The sequence below is a fragment of the Tenrec ecaudatus genome, chromosome 10 (genome assembly GCF_050624435.1).
Source record: "Tenrec ecaudatus isolate mTenEca1 chromosome 10, mTenEca1.hap1, whole genome shotgun sequence".
Taxonomy (NCBI): Eukaryota; Metazoa; Chordata; class Mammalia; order Afrosoricida; family Tenrecidae; genus Tenrec; species Tenrec ecaudatus.
Genome location: NC_134539.1, coordinates 32100888 through 32120148, shown reverse-complemented (window position 1 = coordinate 32120148; position 19261 = coordinate 32100888). Strand labels below are relative to the sequence as shown.

At 49.9% G+C, this 19261-nt stretch overlaps 1 long non-coding RNA gene across 1 annotated transcript in view; it reads right to left on the bottom strand.

Annotated features, from left to right (window-relative positions):
- The window catches only part of LOC142457862 (uncharacterized), an 83917-nt gene extending 76114 nt beyond the window's left edge, over positions 1-7803 (bottom strand). The window contains exons 1-2 of the long non-coding RNA XR_012786393.1: positions 7684-7803; positions 6193-6291 (exon numbers count right to left, since the gene is read on the bottom strand). This is a non-coding gene — a long non-coding RNA (uncharacterized LOC142457862). The remainder of the gene's footprint in view (positions 1-6192; positions 6292-7683) is intronic.
- Between the last annotated feature and the right edge of the window lie 11458 nt (positions 7804-19261).

Here is a 19261-nt window from a genome sequence, read left to right as displayed (position 1 = left end):
CATCTTTGCCTTTTGACACCCACCTAATGAATCCATGGAGACAGAAAATAAGTCGGAGGTTGTCAGAGGCCCGGGAAAGAGTAAGGAGACTGACTGCTTAGTGGGTACCAGATATTCTTTAGAAACAACCCATTACAGTCAAGTCAATTCTAACTCACAGTAACTCTACAGGACAGAGTAGAACTGCCTCTATCCTGGTGGCACAGAGGGTTCCTCACTGGACTGATAACCAAACGGTCAGCATTTTGAAACCACCAGATTTGCAATATTCTTTCAGTGTTTCTTAAAGTCAGCGATGCCACCCTATGGGGAGCTCTGGAACGATGTACAACTACAAAAGCATATACCAACATTTGATCCTTGATTATGGACTATATAGTATAATCATTTGCATTGACAGGAGGATGCTGAGTTTTTGTTTGTTGTTGTTGTTGTTGTTTTTCTGAAAAGGGGATGGTAGGCCAAATAGGTTTAGGTAATAAAAATATTTTAGAACTAAACAGAGGTGGTGGTGACATTTCATTGTGAATATACGAAATAACTTGGTTATTTATTCACTTTTAAATGGTCGGTTTTTAAAATCGTATGTTTGAAATGACCTTGTATGTCACTAAAGATTCCAAGTCAGCTTCAGTCTTACTTTTCCTTCTTGTTTTAGCTACTCGGACCAATGATTGGATGTGAGGGATGAGGAGTCTGGAGGATTTTTAAGGTTGTGAGCCTTTACTCTGACTTTTTTGTTTATTCATTTGTGTGATAGTTACATAATCTGGTGCCAACTTGAGACTATTAAGAGTGAGGGCATGGAGTTTAGCTTGTCAATCAGGTCGCATCTTGACCTCATTTCGAGGTGCTATGGAGATAAATATCTCACTGGAAGGGGGACACAGGGACTCTCTGCTTCGTATTCCTGATGACAAGACACACAGAGATATGCTAGAGCCTTGGAGCTGGAGAAACCATGTGGAGACCCACGCCAGCACTGCGATACTTCCACTGCCACTGGATCCACAAGACTTTCCACCCACTGGCCTGCGATCTTCCTGCAGTCAGCATCGTTGCATGTGTTGCATGAGTTTGGAGAGGAATTTATAGGATGGATCAGACATACAGGCTAAATTCAGATTTATGGACTTAACCTAGACTGGGCTGGGATGTTTTCTTAATGTACAATTGCTCTTTGATATAAAGTTCTCTCTCACACACATAAGAGTTTCCCTGGATTTGTTTCTCTAGTCAGTCTGGACGAACACAATTTGCTTTTGGTTTCTAAAGAAGCACATTCTATAGAGCTGCACAGCCCATCTCAACAAACGAAACCAGCAATAACATCGCATTAAACCCCCCATAAATGAGGTGATCTTTAAAATGGTTAACTCTATGTTACACTTATGTTACACTTAATGTTTTATATTTATTATTATTTAAAATCCACTAAACCAAATAAATGAACAACAAATTTAAGTAAATTTTAAGTGATGTTTCCACTAACAAAAGAATGACTAAGAGAGATGATATAAGATATGAAAATAATAATCTATAACTTATCAAGGGTTCGTGAGGGAGGGCGGGCAGGAGAGGGAGGGGGAAGAAATGGGGAGCTGATATCAAGGGTTCAAGTGGGAAGAGAATGCTTTGAAAATGATGATGGCAGCATATGTGAAAATATGCTTGACAAACTAGATGAATGCATGAATTATAATAAGAGATGTAAGAGCCCCCAATAAAAGTATTTTTTTAATGACTGAGGGAGGACTTGACTAGAGGCCCAATGTCCATCTGCTATCTTGATACTTAACATACATTAACATACAAACAAATATATTTATATAGACTTATATCCCTATTGTCATATATTAATATATTTAAATTTATACATGCCTATATTTCTACCTCTATAAATGCCCATTTACCTCCTAGTTCTTTCCTCTATTTCCTTTTCCTTTCCTTCTGTCTCACTATCATGTTTGACCTTCATTCGGCTCTCAGTAATTCCTCTCAGCTACATTGAGCTTGATCAAACCCCACAAGGCATTCTACGCCCTCCTCACCCATTGAGTCCTCCCTCAATACAAGAACACTTCATTCTAACAACCTGGCATTCTGTGATGTTCACCTTCCCATCATGATCACTGAAGTCAAAATGGGTGTATAAGCAAGCATGGTGAAGAAAGATGATGGTGTCTGGCTATTAGAAGATATAGCATCTGGGGTCTTCGAGGCTTGAAGTTAAACAAGCAGCCATCTAGCAGGGAAGCAACAAAGCCCACATGAAAGAGCACACCAGCCTGTAGGATCATGAGGTGTCGACAGGATCAGGTATCAGGCATCAGAAGACCAAAAACAATCATATCTATGCAAAACGAGGTGGGTCAGAGGGGAGACCCAAAGCCCATCTATAGACAATTGGACATCCCCTCACAGAATGGTCACAAGAAAGGGCCGAGCCAGTCAGGGTGTAGTATACCACCAACAAAACACACAACATTCATCTAGTTCTTTAATGCTTCCTCCACCACCACCCGCTCATGACCCCAGTTCTACCTTACAAATCCGGCTAGACCAGAGCATGTACACTGATATGGATCAGAGCTCTCAATGCACGGAATCCAAGACAGATAACCCCCTAAGGAACAATAACGGGAGTAGTGATACCAGGAGGGTAGGGGGAAGGTGTGGGGAGAAGGGGGAGAGAGCGAAACCAATCACAATGAATGATATATTACACACACACATACACACACACACCCAGGGGACAAACAACAGAAATGTGGGTGAAGGGAGACAGCAGACGGTGTAAGATATGAAAATAATAATAACATAATTTGTCAAGGGTTCATGAGAGTGAGAGTGGGGGGGGGGGGGGAGGAAAAATAGAGGAGCTGATACCAAGGGCTCAAGTAGAAAGAAAATGTTTTTTAAATGATGGCAACATATGTACAAATGTGCTTGATACAATTGATGTATGGCTTATTATAAGAGCTGTAAGAGCCCCCAATAAAATAATTTATTAATAAATAAATAAAACTCTCCCCCCACAAGAAAACAGTGACTGAATAGTCATTAAAGAAAATTATATGCATCAGATATATTTATATATAAATAAGAGGGGGAATTGTAATGTTCTTATAGTTGTAAAGAAAAAATGTATACAAAAAAAGAAAAATGTATACAGTAATTTGTGCATCCTATTCTGAATTAGTTTTGAAACACATCCAAGGAAGAAAACTGGGAGACGGCAGACATGTGTCAGAAGGAGACATCTGCGTACCTACTCATGATGTTTGAACTGTGTACCATGGAACCATGTAAAGCAAACTAGAACTCACTGTCATGGAGTCAATTCTGACTCACAGTGACCCTGGAGGACAGAGTAGAACTGCCCCTGTGGGCTTCCACGGCTGTACGTCTTCATGAGCGTGGAAAACCTCCTCCCGAGGAGCAGCTAGTGGATTTGACCTGTAGTTTGCTGCTCAAATCATAACCCACTTCACCACCGGGGCTCCATGTGTACCTATGTCTCCTTTTAAAAATCAGTTCATTTTAGCGTTTGAAATTAAATAAATGTCCAGTTTCTTCATCACGAGGACTCACCCCTGGTCCTCTCATCTTTCCTTACAATTCCTTTCCAGTCTATACAATCTTTACCTCTGGTAGAGATAGACTGCATTGCTTCCTGCCAGATGAACTGCTGGTCCATTGCTCATTGCTCATTGGCTGCCATCGTGCATACGTTTCTCTCTGATCTGAATCAGATCGCTCAGATCTGATCCCTTTTCTTTACAGCCTCTACTTTTAGACTTAGCCCCAGTGCTGATTTTCCAGAGCTTTTGCTGGCCACCCTGAGTCTCACTACCCCCTTCTCTCTTCTGCGATGTGAAGGTGTTCCCTCAGCCTCACAGGGAAGCACAGAATTCTAATTACTGCCCTTTGCAGGCTCTCACTTCTCATGAATTGGTCCTGACTTTGAAATGTTTTCAGTATCCTGAGGGCAGTCCAGCAGCATGGTTCAAATAGCTTTGTACCCTTGACACTACCCAGCTTGAGGCTGGGCATCTACTGAGTGTTTGCCATGCCTGGTGGAGAAAGAAGAGTCACATAGCTTCTTCACTGTCCCCGGGGCCAGGCCTTCTTAGAGAGTAGAGGAGGACTGAGTAGTCACTGTCCTGGAAATCCACAGGGGCAGCAGTTCTATAGGGTCGCTATGAGTCAGCATCAACTTGATGGCAGTGAGTTTGGTTTGCTTTGGGAAGGCTGAATTGGAAAACTCTTGTCCTTCTTAAAGTTTATAAACCAGGTTCTAGGTGAAGAAAAAGAAGAAAAACTTCCATCAAGCAGTCAATATGCAGAGTAGATTGAGCAGATCCAAGCAAGCAACCAGTTTATGGTCCTTAGTTGAAAGGGGCCCCTGCCCCATCTTTGCAAGTAGTGTGCCTCTCCCTAAGCAGGCGTAAGTGGGAAAATCTGTAAGGGCAGCTCCGGACAAGCAGCCCTTTGACAGGCCTCCCTACGTGAGGCTCATTCCTGTCCCTCCAGGGGAGAAGGGTTAAGAGGGCTTTTTCCCACTCACTTAGACTGGCGACATTCCTTCCTTGCTCCCATACTGTCATTTGAAGATACTGTCACCCTGGTCCTTTTCTGTCACATCAGCCTGCATCATACCTGCCAGTCACCCATAGTTTGTAACATCAAAGCCTTCCATTTCAAACTTGACCCAGACTCTGTGTGCCTTAAACTCTTGGGTGTGCTTCAGGATGTTTACAGCACAGGTGAAGGGATTAGTGAAGGGTTCTTATGTACTAGCTACTTCATCTTGTAAGGTGCCTGGGTACTTAAACATTCCGTTTCTGGGGATGGGTGACAAAATTGTGGTTGTAACAGGGAGCTTAGTCACCAGGTTGGTGTCAGCTGTAGAGAGCAGAGTCGGCGTGAGAGTCCAACACTGACTATAACCGCAGAACCTTTCCTCGCAGGCTCTGTAACCCTCAAAGAGAGCCAGATGTCTTCATCGATGGACTGAGCATCCCTAAGACAAATATAGGCCTTTGACACCATCTCTGCCTCATGACACAGGAAGGCTTTATGATGCAGCCAGTGTTCTGGTTCCACCCCTGTGAGGCAGAGATGACTAGGCCATCCCAGTACCCTGGGCTAGCTGGTCTCCTTGTGCTAGCGCAGCTCCGACCATGTTGAATCCTACCTTTGTAATGTGGGATATTCTATATCCCTTCTATACCTACGCCTCTCTCTTCATCGTTATCCTAATTCTTTGGCGAGTGAAAAAGAGACACTGTGGATTAAAGTTGGAACCTACCAAGAGCATCTGCCAGGTAGGGAAACATGCTAACCATGCATTCAGTTACTTCCCAAACAAGAATCTTTTAAACCATCACGTTCCGCTCTCTGTCGTCTATGCACCCCGTTTTTGATAAGCAACCCTTCAGCTCCTCTAGGATAGAAACAGGTGGTCTCAGATACAGGGCCTTCCTATGGCATATGTTCCCTCGCTTGAGGTCAAGTCCTACAAGACATAGAGTCTGCCTCACTGGCTCTGAGAATGCCTCCCCATTTGGGTAAGTTGTCTGGTTGGTAGTTCTCCAAAGCTTTAGTAAGCTGAAGCCTTTGGCTGCTGGAACCACTAACCCTTCCCTCTGCTCCATTCTTCTTCCTGCATCATGCTAAGGGCCCCACAGAGCTCCTCCTGAGCATGAGATGGAAGGTCTGCAGTAGGGAAGCGAGTAAGAAATAAAGAGGCGGGGCATGTCGGAGGGGAAAGGTAGATTAGGGTTTCACAAATGGGCCACGGTGATGTTGCAAATAAGGTAAATGGACTTCGTGAATTGTAGACTGAAAGATGGTTAAAATGGCAGATGGTTTCATCTATAGCTTACTACAATCGAACAGAAACATAAGACAGACTAGAGAAAGGAAAAGTAGAATAATATAGAAAATATTGGAAGATCGAAGAGGACTGGAATGTGTTGATGGGTCTTATCTCATTTTGAGAGTCAAAGAAAATGGTGTCCCACCTTAGCATTCTCTTTTGTCTCTTTAAGCGACACCGAAGAGTCAGACAAAGGACTAGAGACACGGCATCAAGAGGTAACGTCCTGGGCTCTCCTCCGACTCCCATTCGCTGCGGGTGAGGTTCTTTCCCACCCTTTGATGCCAGGAGCCTTTAAGAACACTTACCTAGGGAGAATTCCATCTGCAACTGGACACCTTCTCACAGAAGCTTCCTTGGTTGCAATGCCAGCCTGGGAATGTTCCAGAATTCACTACCTCATTCCCCTGAGAATGTGAAACAAAGAGGGGAGAAAATCCTTAATGATGTGATTTACTAGGGTTTGGGGGGGGGGGGTTGGTCCTGACCACTGAAAGTCACTTTAGCTGTCAATTTCATTACACAGAAAATGAGTGTTCACATGCACGTTCTTGCCTCCCTCACATTACGGTTATGACGATCCAGTGCATACTGTGTTCGTGGAATAGCACACAGTGGCTGTTTGAGGTGCATGGGGACATACCCTAGACTACGAAGAGGAGGTTCAGCTTCCTCTCGTTCAGAGACCAACGCCTTCTAGTCAATGTCCCAGGGAATGCCCCCTGACTCTCTCTAACTGCCCCCTAACACTGTCTTCTGGTTTCTCAGCTATGAAGTCTTCCCGGAAAGAGGCTAAGAAGCCATGGCAACTTCTCTCGGTCATGAAAAGGTGATTTGCTCTTGGTTGTCTCCCAAGCCCCCCCATGACCTGTGAAAACCTCCTGACTTGACCTGGGGCATGGATGAGGATAGGAAGGATGGTTGGTTCACTGGTTGAGACAGTTGCATAGGCCGGGGCGGGGGGCGGGGAGGGGGATCCCAATATCTGCGAATAGAAGACTCCCAATTGCATTCTTGGTACTAGAGACATAGCAGTCCTAAAATTCAAGCTTGACTAGTGAATGATTTATAAGCAACCTCTGAGACTCAGCAATGAAATGAGCTATCCAGTTAAAGCCATGGATTTTGTGTAAATACACCATCGTCTCCGTTGGTCTGTCTCCGGGGAAGTTAGTGGAAATCTCTAGAGAGCACCATAGTGACTTATACCAAAGAGACTCTGGGCAGCACCAGGGCCACCCCACGCTGCCAGAATGCAGGGTTCCCGCAGCAATCTTGGGCCCCACCCTCCAGAAACTCTGAATAACAGGCTTTGCTTTCTTAGCTTCAACTGAGGTGTGACCTGGCGCTGTTCCTGGTGGTGCTCATTCTGCTGACCACCAGACACCCTCGCCTGCCTGGTTCTCCTCGCCTAGTCCAGCTTCCCAACCCAGTTCAGCTGGAGAACGGACCCCACTCCCCAGTCCTCTCAAAAGACCCCGCCCACCCATGGGTTGTCTTAGACTTTACCCAACAAGATACCAACCCTTCAGCCAAGGCTAATCTGCTGAACAGAACTTTTGTACTGAATAAAGCAAAGCAGTAAACTCCCAGAGGGGCACCCAGGGCTTCCAGGAGAGAGTAGAGCCAATCCTAACCCCTAGTCCCATCCCACCCCTCATCCCACCACCTGCCACACTCTTCCAAGGAGGAGCTGGCACGCCCTCAGTGACGGTCATTCTTTCCCTTCCCAGCCACAATTGGCTTCCTGAGGAGGGAAGGGTGAGGCGACTCCTCTGCGCAGACCCCTGCTGCCCCACCTGCGATGATGTGGCGCTGGAGATCCAGCAGCTGTTCACCAGTGAGGACAGCCTGGTCGCCCCTACTTCAGTGAGGGCCACCCAGCGCTCCTCTCGCACAGAGATTTTGCCCCCGTCTACTGTCTCTCTTGAGCAGACTCTGGAGCTGCATTGCCAACATTCCAGAGAGATTTTAATGGCCTCTGGAACCTCCACACTGTCCCAATTCACAGACCAAGATTCCTTAACCCTGACGACTAGCCCATCAAGCGGCCAAGATTACTGGACTGCACCCCTGGACCTCGGCCAGGAATGTCCACTGCCAAATGTGCCCAGGGACCTGAGAACGATGTCTTCTTTACAAACTGAGGAATGCACGGACCCTGCCACCCAGCCACATCCTATGGTTTTGTGTAACGACGCTGTCCTTCCTTCCGATCTGCCATTCCTCAGTAGTGACGTCCTCAGGCTTCTTGAAGTTCATATGAAAAAATGGGTGCATTTCCTGAGGTGGGGATTCCCCAAACGTGTGGAGGAGTCGCTGAGCCAGCTGAGGCAAGACCCTCCACTGTCATGCCAGCCTGAAAATAGCCAATTAGTTCCTCTCGTCACGGATGCTATTTCTAATGCCTGTGCTGAAACAATTGGGACCATTTTTTGGGATACTGGGGACTCCCATATGGGCAGCCAGCCTCCCCAGGCCATGTGGGATTCTGAATGGTCCAGAAGGAACTCAGAACAAAGCCACCCAAGTCCCCCCTGCCAGAAAACCCCAAGATCGGAGCCTCTGGCTTTGCCCACTTCCGCTCTCAAGGTCTTAAATAACATCTCTTCACAATCTGGAGGACAGGCTGAAGACGCGGGGACTCGTGGGAAGCCGAACCAACTATTCTACGGCCTCCCTCGTCTCCACAGTGAGTCCCTACTTATCACCTTCAAGGACTCTCAGGGCGCCCCTAAAAACAGGAGCATATCCCAGCCTGCCTCGAAGGTTCCTCTTCTCTTCAATAAGCCCTCCTTTCTCCCGCTGCTGCCGAATAATCCACCTCACTTAGCCACACCTCCTTCCCCACCTACCCACACATGGGTATCTCCCCCTGACCTTCAACAAATCCAGAACAATTTCCCTTTTCTGACTCTGGGCGAGTATGAGGCTTTAGAATGGCACCTGCTTCGAAGACAGCTCCAGCTTCGGTGGGATTTGCCCGCTGCTTCCCAGAGCCACATGCCATCTGAGTCCCGGGCCACCAACCAATCTCCTGAGACTTTCTGGCCCCCCGTGTCTGTCTTGCCAAGGGAACAGCTCTGGTTCCCAGACCACGCCTGGAGGCTGCTGGAGTTGCACTTCCAGAAGAAGCTAATTTACCATCATTGGGGCCTGCCCCAGATGATAAAGCAATCCATCCAGCTACTCCTGCCCCCTACTGACCAGCAGCCCCGACACTGGAACAGCACAGCCTTGGACACGCTGACTGTCCCCCCGCCTGAAGGCCCAGAGGCCGATGGGGTTAGTGACCCGATGCCACACTGGCTCACGCAGACCAAAGCAATGCTGCAGAGCCACATCAACTCCAAATGCTGGCAGATTCATGGGGGCACAGTCCCTGCCCCTGTATGTCTCTCCTGGGACAGCAGAGTTCCTGAGAACCTGGCAGTGGTTCCCTTCCCTTGTGTTGAAGATCCTGACCCTGACCCACGTCCAACAGCTGTGCCTGAGGTGCCAACAGACCTGGATCAACAGTTCTCCTCAGGCGCTGTCCTTGGGCATCCATGGTTGTCCGGGTCCCCGGCTGAGGGAGCCACTGAAGAACAGGAGACAACCTTAGGTCAGGGGTCAGGTCTGCCTGCTCTCACTCACATGACTGACTCTAAGGCCATGGTCCCAGTAATCACTAACCCATCTGAAATCACAGAGATGATCCCTGAGCCTGGCAACATCAAACCAGAGCCTGTGACCGAGCTGATCACATCTGAAGAGCCACGTGAAGCCAGCCATTGGTCAGGCCTTGAAGAGGATGAAACTTGCGAAGACAGTGCACACGGGGTCCTGACCAGTAGGCTACAGGAAGAACACATGGGCACTGGTGCTGATATTCCACACTCTCTCATGACAACCATCTTGAGCAAACTAAATTTACATCTGGAGAAAAAGATCTTAGAGATGCGGTTGGGAATTCCCATAAAGGCAAGGGAGTCTAGAGACCTAATGACAGCAATCTCAGAAAACATATCCACTCAGGAGGCACGTGAGAGTCCAACTGACCAAGGGAAAGCATCGCTCCCTGAGAGCTCCATCCCACTAGATATTGAATGCTCCATCCCACCAAACACCGAACGTTCCCTCCCACCAAATATTCCACGGGCCGCAGATCCAGAATGGGTCCGCTATAAAGAACAGCTGGCCAGTGAGCTAAAGGCCATCCAGCAGACCCAGAAGCAAGCTAGTTCCAATTCTGGTTCTGCCCCCTGGAGCGACAAGATCTCACCCCCCAGTGAGGAGGCAACCAATGTGCAGGTGCTTCGAGTTCACCTGGAGACCAGAGTGGACAGCCCCAGCCTGGAAGAGACCTGGTACTCTGGGTCCCAAAGTCCAGAGAAGAGCAAGGCCTCAGCCCAAGTACCCACACAGACAGAGAAGAAACCACACCCACGGGCACTTAAACCCGCAGGAGACCATGGAGAAGGGGATGCAGGGCTTGGGGTTCCCTTGACCACAGAAAGCAGACACCCTGGGGAAGACCAGAGGCCAGCAGGTACACCTCTGAGCAGGTCACCTCGAGATCCCTGGAGAAGGAGCCACAGCTTCAATCTGGCTGCCTCCTGTCTGCAGGGGCTGCCACATGTTCATCAGCTCAAGCCCCCAGAGCCCCCGCCAGGGGTCCGTAGGGGGAAAGAATCTGAAAAAAGTGACTTGCAACTAGGCAGCCAGACCAAGCTGAAATGCATGACAAAACCAGCCAGGAGTCCTGCGACCGCCCAGCCTGTGGTGGCCCGGGCTCCAGAGTGTCACCCCTTGTTGCGCCCACTGATGGAGGGAAAGCCTTTGCAGGGCCGGACTTGGCAGGGTGAGAGTCTGCAGGGCCAAGTGGCATCGGCCCACACTCACCAGAGCCCCGGTCCGCCAGCGTCTGGCTTAAGAAGTAAGATGACACACTTCCTTCACAGCATCAATCCCAAGACCAAAGGCAAAGCCAACAAAGAATCCATGTTCTGTCCGGCAGAGAACGTGACAAAAACAAAGAAAATCCCCGAGAAGAGGCCGGCCCTTACCCAAGGCCCAGTGGGGCCAGGGCAAGGTCAGACAGAGGACTCAGCAACAGGGGACTCCAACCCCCAGTCTCCTCCCGCTGAGAAGCATATGGGCCCAACCTTTTGGGATGAGCCCCGGGTCCCAGACAATCAGCTTCGGTACCGCTCTCACCAACTCTCCTGTGCCCCAGTCCTGAGCCACGCCCGCCACTGTCCTCGGCACTGTCCCCGGGCAGCTCATACCATCCAAGCAAGAAGCCCACCCAAGGCCCCAACCCTCGGCTCAGAGCGAAACACTGCAAGCTTGAAGGGGACTCGTCATGTTCATTAAGCTGCAGGTGAGACAGAGTGCCACAAATATATCTTTACCCAAAGAGCTGTCTTCTTGTCTCCTCTTGTGTTCGTCACCACGTGTTACAGGGAGGGAGATTTAAAGTCTTAACCCCCACATTTCAGATGGGCCAGCGTGCCCATCAACTCCTCCCAGCCCACCCTTGCCTGGATAAAGGAACTTGAGCATCGTTTGCAAGGGCCTTGTTTAAGATGCAATCCAGGTAAAAGTAGGGCTGAAATTCAATCATGGCTTCTCAAGATGACCTTGGGTCCGGGGGAGAGGGGGAGCAATGTGGACCTGAGAGACTGAGCAGAGGAGTAGTCGGCCCACGGATCCTGCAATCTCCTTGAAGAGGTGCTTTTGTGATTTGCAAAGGCAGGATAAAAAAATTACCTAAATAGAACCAAACCTACTGCCATTGAGTCGATCATGACTCAAAGCACCCCCTGTGGGTTACCGAGACTGTAACTGTTTAGGGGAGAAGAAAGCCTAGGTTTTCTCCTGAGGAGCTGCTGGTGGGTTCCAAACTGCTGACCATGCAGATCTGAGCGCAACGTGTAACCACTACACTACCAGGGCTCCAAAGGCAGTATAGCAGGTGTGAAAATCAAAATAGAGAGTCTCCGCTCCTTGGCTCCCTGCCGGTACTAACAAGATCTTTCTGGAACCCCCATCTGGGAACCTGTTGAGGCCCTGTTGTCTGTTTCCCACTTCCACCACCTCTCAGCTGATGGAACGAGGGGCTCCTGGAATGGAGATCTGAGTTGGAAGTGGAGAGGCAGAAAATGAAGCAGGTAGGGAGAGGCTGTGCTTGGCGATATGAATACGTGGGGCAGCGTGTGATGTTCCTGGCGAGGACATAAGGGAGAAAAGATCAGGGTTTTCTTGGCCCCCAAACCCAAAGCCAACCCAAGGCCTGAATGCTTTTTGAAGAAGGGCAGTGACCAAACGTTGAGCTTCAGTCTGCTTGCAGATCATGTCATGTGAGCAGTGAGCCGAGCGTTACGGTTCTGGGAAAGAACGCAGAAAACGAAACACAAGGGGTTTTCTAAAGAGAACCCAGCCTGACAAGTTACTGCTGGCAGCTTGGCCTTGTCCCCGCTGCTGGGCCTCATTCCTCCCCTACCTGGACCCGAGGTCCTTCTCCTCCGCCACGCTGCTTTCCTCTAGCCTTGCTTTCCTGAGTGTAGGACAAGTAGTGGTGCCAGACTCCCTCGGCCGTTTCCCTTCCATGACTTGCCTTCACCTCAGAAGACAAGTCTGGTTTTTGACTCCACCAAGCACTGCACCAGAGCCCCCTCCTAGAGCCCCCAGATCTACCTCCACTGGATCCATTCCAACTGTGAGCCATCCACAGGACAGAGGAGGACTGCTGCAGAGGGCTCCCGAGGCGATACATCTTTATGCAGATGTCTAATGACATCTCCCCCCCCCCACAGAGCTGCTGATGGATTTGAACCTCAGATCTTTTTTAAAAAATAATTTTATTAGGGGCTCATAGAACTCATCACACAATCCATACATACATCAATTGCGTAAAGCACATTTGTACATTCATTGCCCTCATCATTCTCAAAACATTTGCTCTCCACTTAAGCCCCTGGCATCAGGTCCTCATTTTCCCCTCCTTCCCCACTCCCCGCTCCCTCATGAACCCTTGATAATTTATAAATTATTATTTTGTCATATCTTGCTCTGTCCCACGTCTCCCTTCACCCACTTTTCTGTTGTCCGTCCCCCAGGGAGGAGGTCACATGTAGATGCTTGAAATCGGTTCCCCCTTTCAAACCCACCCTCCCTATACCCTCCCATTATCGCCACTCACACCACTGGTCCTGAGAGGATCATCCGCCCTGGATTCCCTGTGTTTCCAGCTCCAATCTGTACCAGCGTACATCCTCTGGTCTAGCCAGACTTGCAAGGTAGGATTTGAATCATGACAGTGGGGTGTGGGGGGAGGAAGCATTTAGGAACTAGAGGAAAGTTGTATTTTTCATCATTGCTACATCGCACCCTGACTGGCTCATCTCCTCCCTGAGACCCTTCTGTAAGGGGATGTCCAGTGGCCTACAAATGGGCTTTGGGTCTCCACTCTGCACTCCCCCCTCTCATTCACTATGGTAAGATTTTTTGTTCTGATGATGCACAGGCTGGTGTGCTTCTTCCATGTGGGCTTTATCGCTTCTGGAACCTCAGATCTGTTGGTCAGCAGCCATGAGCTCTAAGTGCTGCAACCTCTGTGCCACCAGGGTTCCTTTCCTGGAGCCAACCCCCTGACTTAAAATTGTTCCCCATTACCTACCTGTCCCTGCCCTTCCTATGCTCCACTCCATGTCAGAAAGGACTAAAACTACACCCTGTGGCAGTCAAAAGATTGGCAGGCTTTTGGAAAGCGCCCTTCCCCTTAATTCCAGGAATCTGGAATATACTGATAGGAGCTCTCACGTATGGCTGAGCTGCTCCGAACTGAGGTGGGATTCTGGCCTCCTTTACCTCTTTCAGTGACTGTCCGATAACTTGCTGTTTTGGGGAAATAAGAGTGATAACTCCCCATAGAATTATTATATGCCATTCTCTGACATCCTTGAAAGGAAAGGGAGCGACACGAGGAGGACTGAGATCTGGAGATAGCGGCTGGGTATAGAAGCCCTCTGATAGCACCCTCCTCCTGGAGAGACTTAAATGATGTCCTTCCTAGGAACTGCAGACCCCTCAGCTCACCAGGTTGGGGCCCCTCCTCCCATTCAGCCCCACCTGTGTCCCTGCCCCCAGCAGCGTCCCCACCAAAGGCAGCCTCTGGCATCCTGGCCAAAGAGCCTGACTTCTCACAGGTGAGACTCAAACTCCGTTCTCTTGAACTCCTGAGCGGACACAAGTGACCGTCTACTTGCTTCTCCTGTTACCTGTACCGAAGCAGGCAGTGGTCCCCAGGGAGGGAAGACTGGAGCCCCTGGATTTCGTAAGGAAGCCACAGTAAAACAGTGCAGTGTTGTGCTTGCTTGCCTCGGTAGAAGGTCAAGTGTGGGTTAAAGACTTGGCTCATCCTTCCTCGTTGGAAGAAAACTTCTGGCTGAAGGGCCCGAGAATGGTTTGAGGACAAAATGATAATAAACAGAGGCAAAGGGCAGCAGAAACTAGCGCTCAAGAAAAACATTAAAAAAACATTTGACTAAGTGTTTTCATGGTTGGGGCGGGGGGAGGGGGGAATGTCTGACCCCCTAGGGAGGATGCAGGTTTTAAGGATGGAATGCGGAATACGATGTCAAAATTTCTGAGCCCCAATTTCTTCATCTGGGAAATGGGGACAACTGCTTATCTATAGCCAAAGCTGCTTTTACTAGATGATTGCCCCAGCAGTCTTCTCCCCTGAACCCATTGCTGTGGGGTCAATTCCAACTCATAATGACCGCAAAGGTCAGCGGAAAGCTGCCCCTTTCAGTTAGTCTCTAAGTCTCTGATGCATTATGGAAGCAATGTTCTGTATCTTTCTCCCCCCGAGCAGCTGGTGGGTTCAAATGGCCAGTCCTTTGGTTGGCAGCTGAGTCCTTTACCCATGGTGCCAGAGCGTTTAAACATGGGAGACACAGCGTGTGGATATTGATGGGAAAGATCCCAGTGAGAAGAATAAATGGACGATGCATGAGACAAAGGGTAGAAATGGTGGAACAATGTCCTGGTGCAGGAACGGGAATGGGACTGAGGTCCTAGTGTGAGAGGCTGGCCTGGCCTGAAAGCAGACCCTTCGCAAATGGCCAGGGAGAGACCAGAGCATGAGTGAGGGTGCACTCTGTGGCCCGAAAGACCAAGATCCCACAACATGGAACAGAGTGTTGGCAAGACCCAGAAAGGGTGAAGAACTAGCTGGAAAGAGTCCAGGAAAGAGGTGTCAATATCTGTGCCTGGAAGCAAAAGGCAGAGAGGGGTTCTGGAAGTTACCATGGTTACATTCCCATTAGGTCCTACTTAGGTCGTGACAGGCTGAGAACCTAGAGAGGCACGCAAAGGTGCCTGAGTTGCTACTCATGCGCATAAAGCAGGGGCTCTTAGAATACTGAGGTTGCCTAGGAGATATCAGAGGAACCTCTAGACCATGGGAAGAACGTGGGCCAGGGCGCCGTGGTATCCTAGTGTTCAGGGACCGCTGAGATTTGAGGCTGGAAGGAGAGAATCGGGAGCAAGAAGACAATGGCCTGGGAGTCTGAGGTGGATTTCTATGTGGTTTGGGTTGCCTAGTTAGAAGGTACCACCTCTCCATCTTCCTTGGACTTACCACAGAGAAGCCAAGAGCTGGAACAAGAAAATATGGCTCCCTTCGGCCTTAGTAGAGGAGATCGTAGGATACCCTGACCTTACTGGTTCCTAAGGAAATTGGGGAACATCATGAAGGGGTGGTGACCAGATTCACTTCTTCCAGAAGACTTCAGTGTTCAGGACAATGTGCCCATTGTGATGCAGAAGAGCAAGGATGGGAGAGGCATTATGGTGTCCCTGCTCTGCATGCCTGAAGGATAGGGACCTAGCCCCTAGTGTGGTCTCCACACTGACATCCTCCTGGTGTTTTTCTAATGCATCCCTGAAAGGGATCGAAAGAGGTCATGTGACAGCCACATCCTCCCTGCCTGATGGGAGCTAGGCAGAGATCCATGGGACAGAGAGAGGACAGAGGAAGGCCAGAATGCAGGGAAGTGACTGTAGAGGGTCACAGAAGCAGCGGGTGGGAAGCCAGGGTTAGTAAGCACACATCCTGACTTGGGGGGGAGGAGGTCCTTCCCATGGCTGCCCCAGGCTCGCCCCTCCCCCAGCCCAGCCTGGGTGTGCGCTGCTGATCTGAGTCCCACGCCACGGGGCAGGAAAGCAATGGAATGAGCTGGACCGAGACCTCCAGGATTCCAATTTGTCAGCAAAGTCAAGAGCAGAGAAGCAGCAGGGGGAGAGCCTATGGACTGGATGCAGGATGGTGTCCAGGGGCCCGTTGCACTCGGACAGCCCCACTTTTCTCCTCCCCCAGAGCTCAAGAGAGTTAAGAAAAGAAAACCGCTTCGTGGCAATGTGCAAGATCCCATAATGTAATCATATACCTAAAATGAATGAGAATGTTAGGGGCTGTCAAGTTGGTCCTGACTCACAACAACCCGCTGTTCAGCAGAATGAAGCACCACCCAGGCCTGTGCCAGGCTCACCATGGTCACGCTTGAGTCCATTGCTGCAGCCACTGTGTCCATCCATCCTCCTCTCCAACCGATGGCAGAGACCAGGAGCATCATTGCTTGCTCGGAATCTTTGGAGAACACCTGGGGGCCTTTGAAGTCACGTCATGACTTGGGCGCTGGATGGGTATTTCCTAATTCTGTTAGTGTAACAGGACTGGCTGCAGGCAGAGAAGAATGCCTTCTCCAAAGGCCACTCTTCCTGTTCCTCTCTGAGCACTTGAGGATGGGGACCATGCTTGCCTCATCTTGTGCATGCTCAGCGCGTCACACCAGGAAGGCAAAAAGCACACTGAGTACAAGAGTGAGAGTGTGAGATCCTATAGCCATCCTGCATCTGGTACCTCTGCTGCTTTATTGGTCATCACGGCTTATGCTCAGGGGCCCAGGGCACTGGCCAAGGCTATCATAGGACCAAGGACAGCAATGGCTCCGATTCTTCACTGCAGGGTTAGACCGCCTTGGGCTGCAGTGGGGAGATGGAGAAAGGGCATCAGGCAGGCAGGCAGTGGGCTGGGTGGCAGAGTCCCCAATCCCTATGGGGACTGACTAGGCCTGTAAGGATATGTGACTGTCTGCCCCAGAGAGAGGCAGGCCCGTGTGAGAGCACAGGGGTAGAAGGGGCCCTGAGGGAAAATCAGAGGAAGATATGTTTCCAGAATAATGGAACAGCCCCCCCCCCCCGCAACCCCATCCTTCGTCTGTGCCTTTCCTCCACCGTAACCGATCTGGGTCCCTGGCCAGGCAAGGAGCAGGCTGGGGGCTTTCCAAAGTGTATCACTCCCAAGGTCAAGCCTGTACAGAGGCCGCAGGGGCAGGGTCTTGGGCAGAGAGCCTGGCTCATGGGAATCCAGACTGCGGGAAGGAAAGCTGATCTTTGCAGTAAATACCGCTGGCAGCTAGGTACACTGGGGAGTCGGGCTGGGGGGATAAAGAGAGCCCAGACCAGAATCTCATACACCCAGCCAATAACACATGGACACACGGATACTCAGCCACACGTGTACACACAGAAAAGAACCCGATCTGGAGATGCCACACAGAAATACTACAGAATACGCAGCGACATGTCCGGAAGAAAACCCAACAATACTACTTCCTCCATAGACACGGGACCATCCTGAGTCAGACACGCTCAGGCAGACGCAGGCCCAGACACATGCGTCTATAGAAGCAAGCTTGCACTCGTAGCCAGCGGCACAGGCTGCCTCACGGGCCACAAACACAAAAGCAATCTCAATCCACCTTTCAAAGTCGATTTGCCCCATAGAGCCCCCCAAGTCACCTCAAAGCAGGTGTGTGTGGCTCTCTCTCCTCCGAACGCTGGTTGTCATTTCTGTCCGATGGCTTTTGTTGAATAGGGACAATCTTGGGTTACCACGGATCACCTTGGTCTCAACAACTTGGCTGTGTGCTCTGTTAAAAAAAAAAAAGCCAAGAGCCGAGAGTGAGTCCACTGCAATCATCAACGAGCTCATCTTTCACCTACACACCCACCTCCATAGGGTCCCCAAGTGACTGCTGCCTCCGTCTCATCAGGATGCTGGCCCCCAGCCTCTCCAACATCTCCCAGCAGGTGGAGACCCCCAGGGAAGAACAAACCTGACACTCCCGGCCAAGAAGCTTGTCAAGGGACCCTAAAGGAGGGAGCCCATGACACCACAACCCCACCCCTGTCCACCCTAACACAAGTCCAAGCCTATTTCCACAGACAATGCTGAAATAGCAGCTATACCAAACTCTACTCCAAATAGTTTGCTATACCAAACGCTACTCCAAAATTATTTCCATAATCAAATAAATTCGAGTTAGAAAGTCATGATACTGGCAGGTGTGAGGTCCCTAGACAGGCTCCTGTCTGGGCCTCAGTCCTGCTGAGGCATCGACTGCGGTAGGAGGAACAGGTGTTGGACCCACTGGCCCGTGGCCACTGTACCTTGCAGCCTTATCTCAGCTCAAAATGAACTAGCTGCCCAGCACCGCCAGCCTCGTGGAAGACATCGACAAAAAGCACTTGGTGCTGCTTCGAGACGGAAGGACACTTACAGGCTTTTTAAGAAGAGTTGGTCAATTGCTTAGTGTTACATCTGCCTGGGGACCGTATTCACGTGGGCGAAAAGCCAGTGACTTTCCTGGAGGGATTCTTGTGGTCAGAAGGAAAACGTGGTCCTCCAGGAGAAGCAGACTCGGGAAGGAGCGTGACGCACCCCGCCTGCAAGCGCCTAGGGACGACACCCCAGGGGAGCCCAGGCTGGAGCAGCAGACCGAGCTCAGGCTCCCGAGGGTCAGGGTCTCTCCGTGCCTCCAGCACACACTCTGGGTGAGTACTGAGTCTTTAGCTCAAGGGCCAGGAGCACGAGCTGTCACTGAAATGAACGTGACCTCCTGGTCACCTCTAACCAGAGACTGCCGAGTCTTGAAAAATCCCTTTTATTTTATTTTCTTTTACTGATGTGATCATGTGGCTTTTTTTATACATATGACAAAATCACCGCGCAGAAGCAGTGGCACGGGCCCCTTTCTCACATCTTCCTTTTGCGTGCCTTGTTCCGCAGCAGGCTTCCGCAGGGACATTCTCTACTTGGGAATAAAAGGTGAGTCAGAACAATCCACAGTATCCCCCACAGCTACCGTGCCTTCCATGAGGAGGTGAAACTAAGATTCTGCCTGTAAAGGTATGAGCCGTCTACAATGGAATTTCCCTCTTCTGCCACAATTCCAAGTTGCTAGTTACTTATAAAGAAATATTTTCCCACTACCTAAACAAGAAAAGAAAGCCGTGTTGAGACAAAAGGGGCCTCGGAGGCCG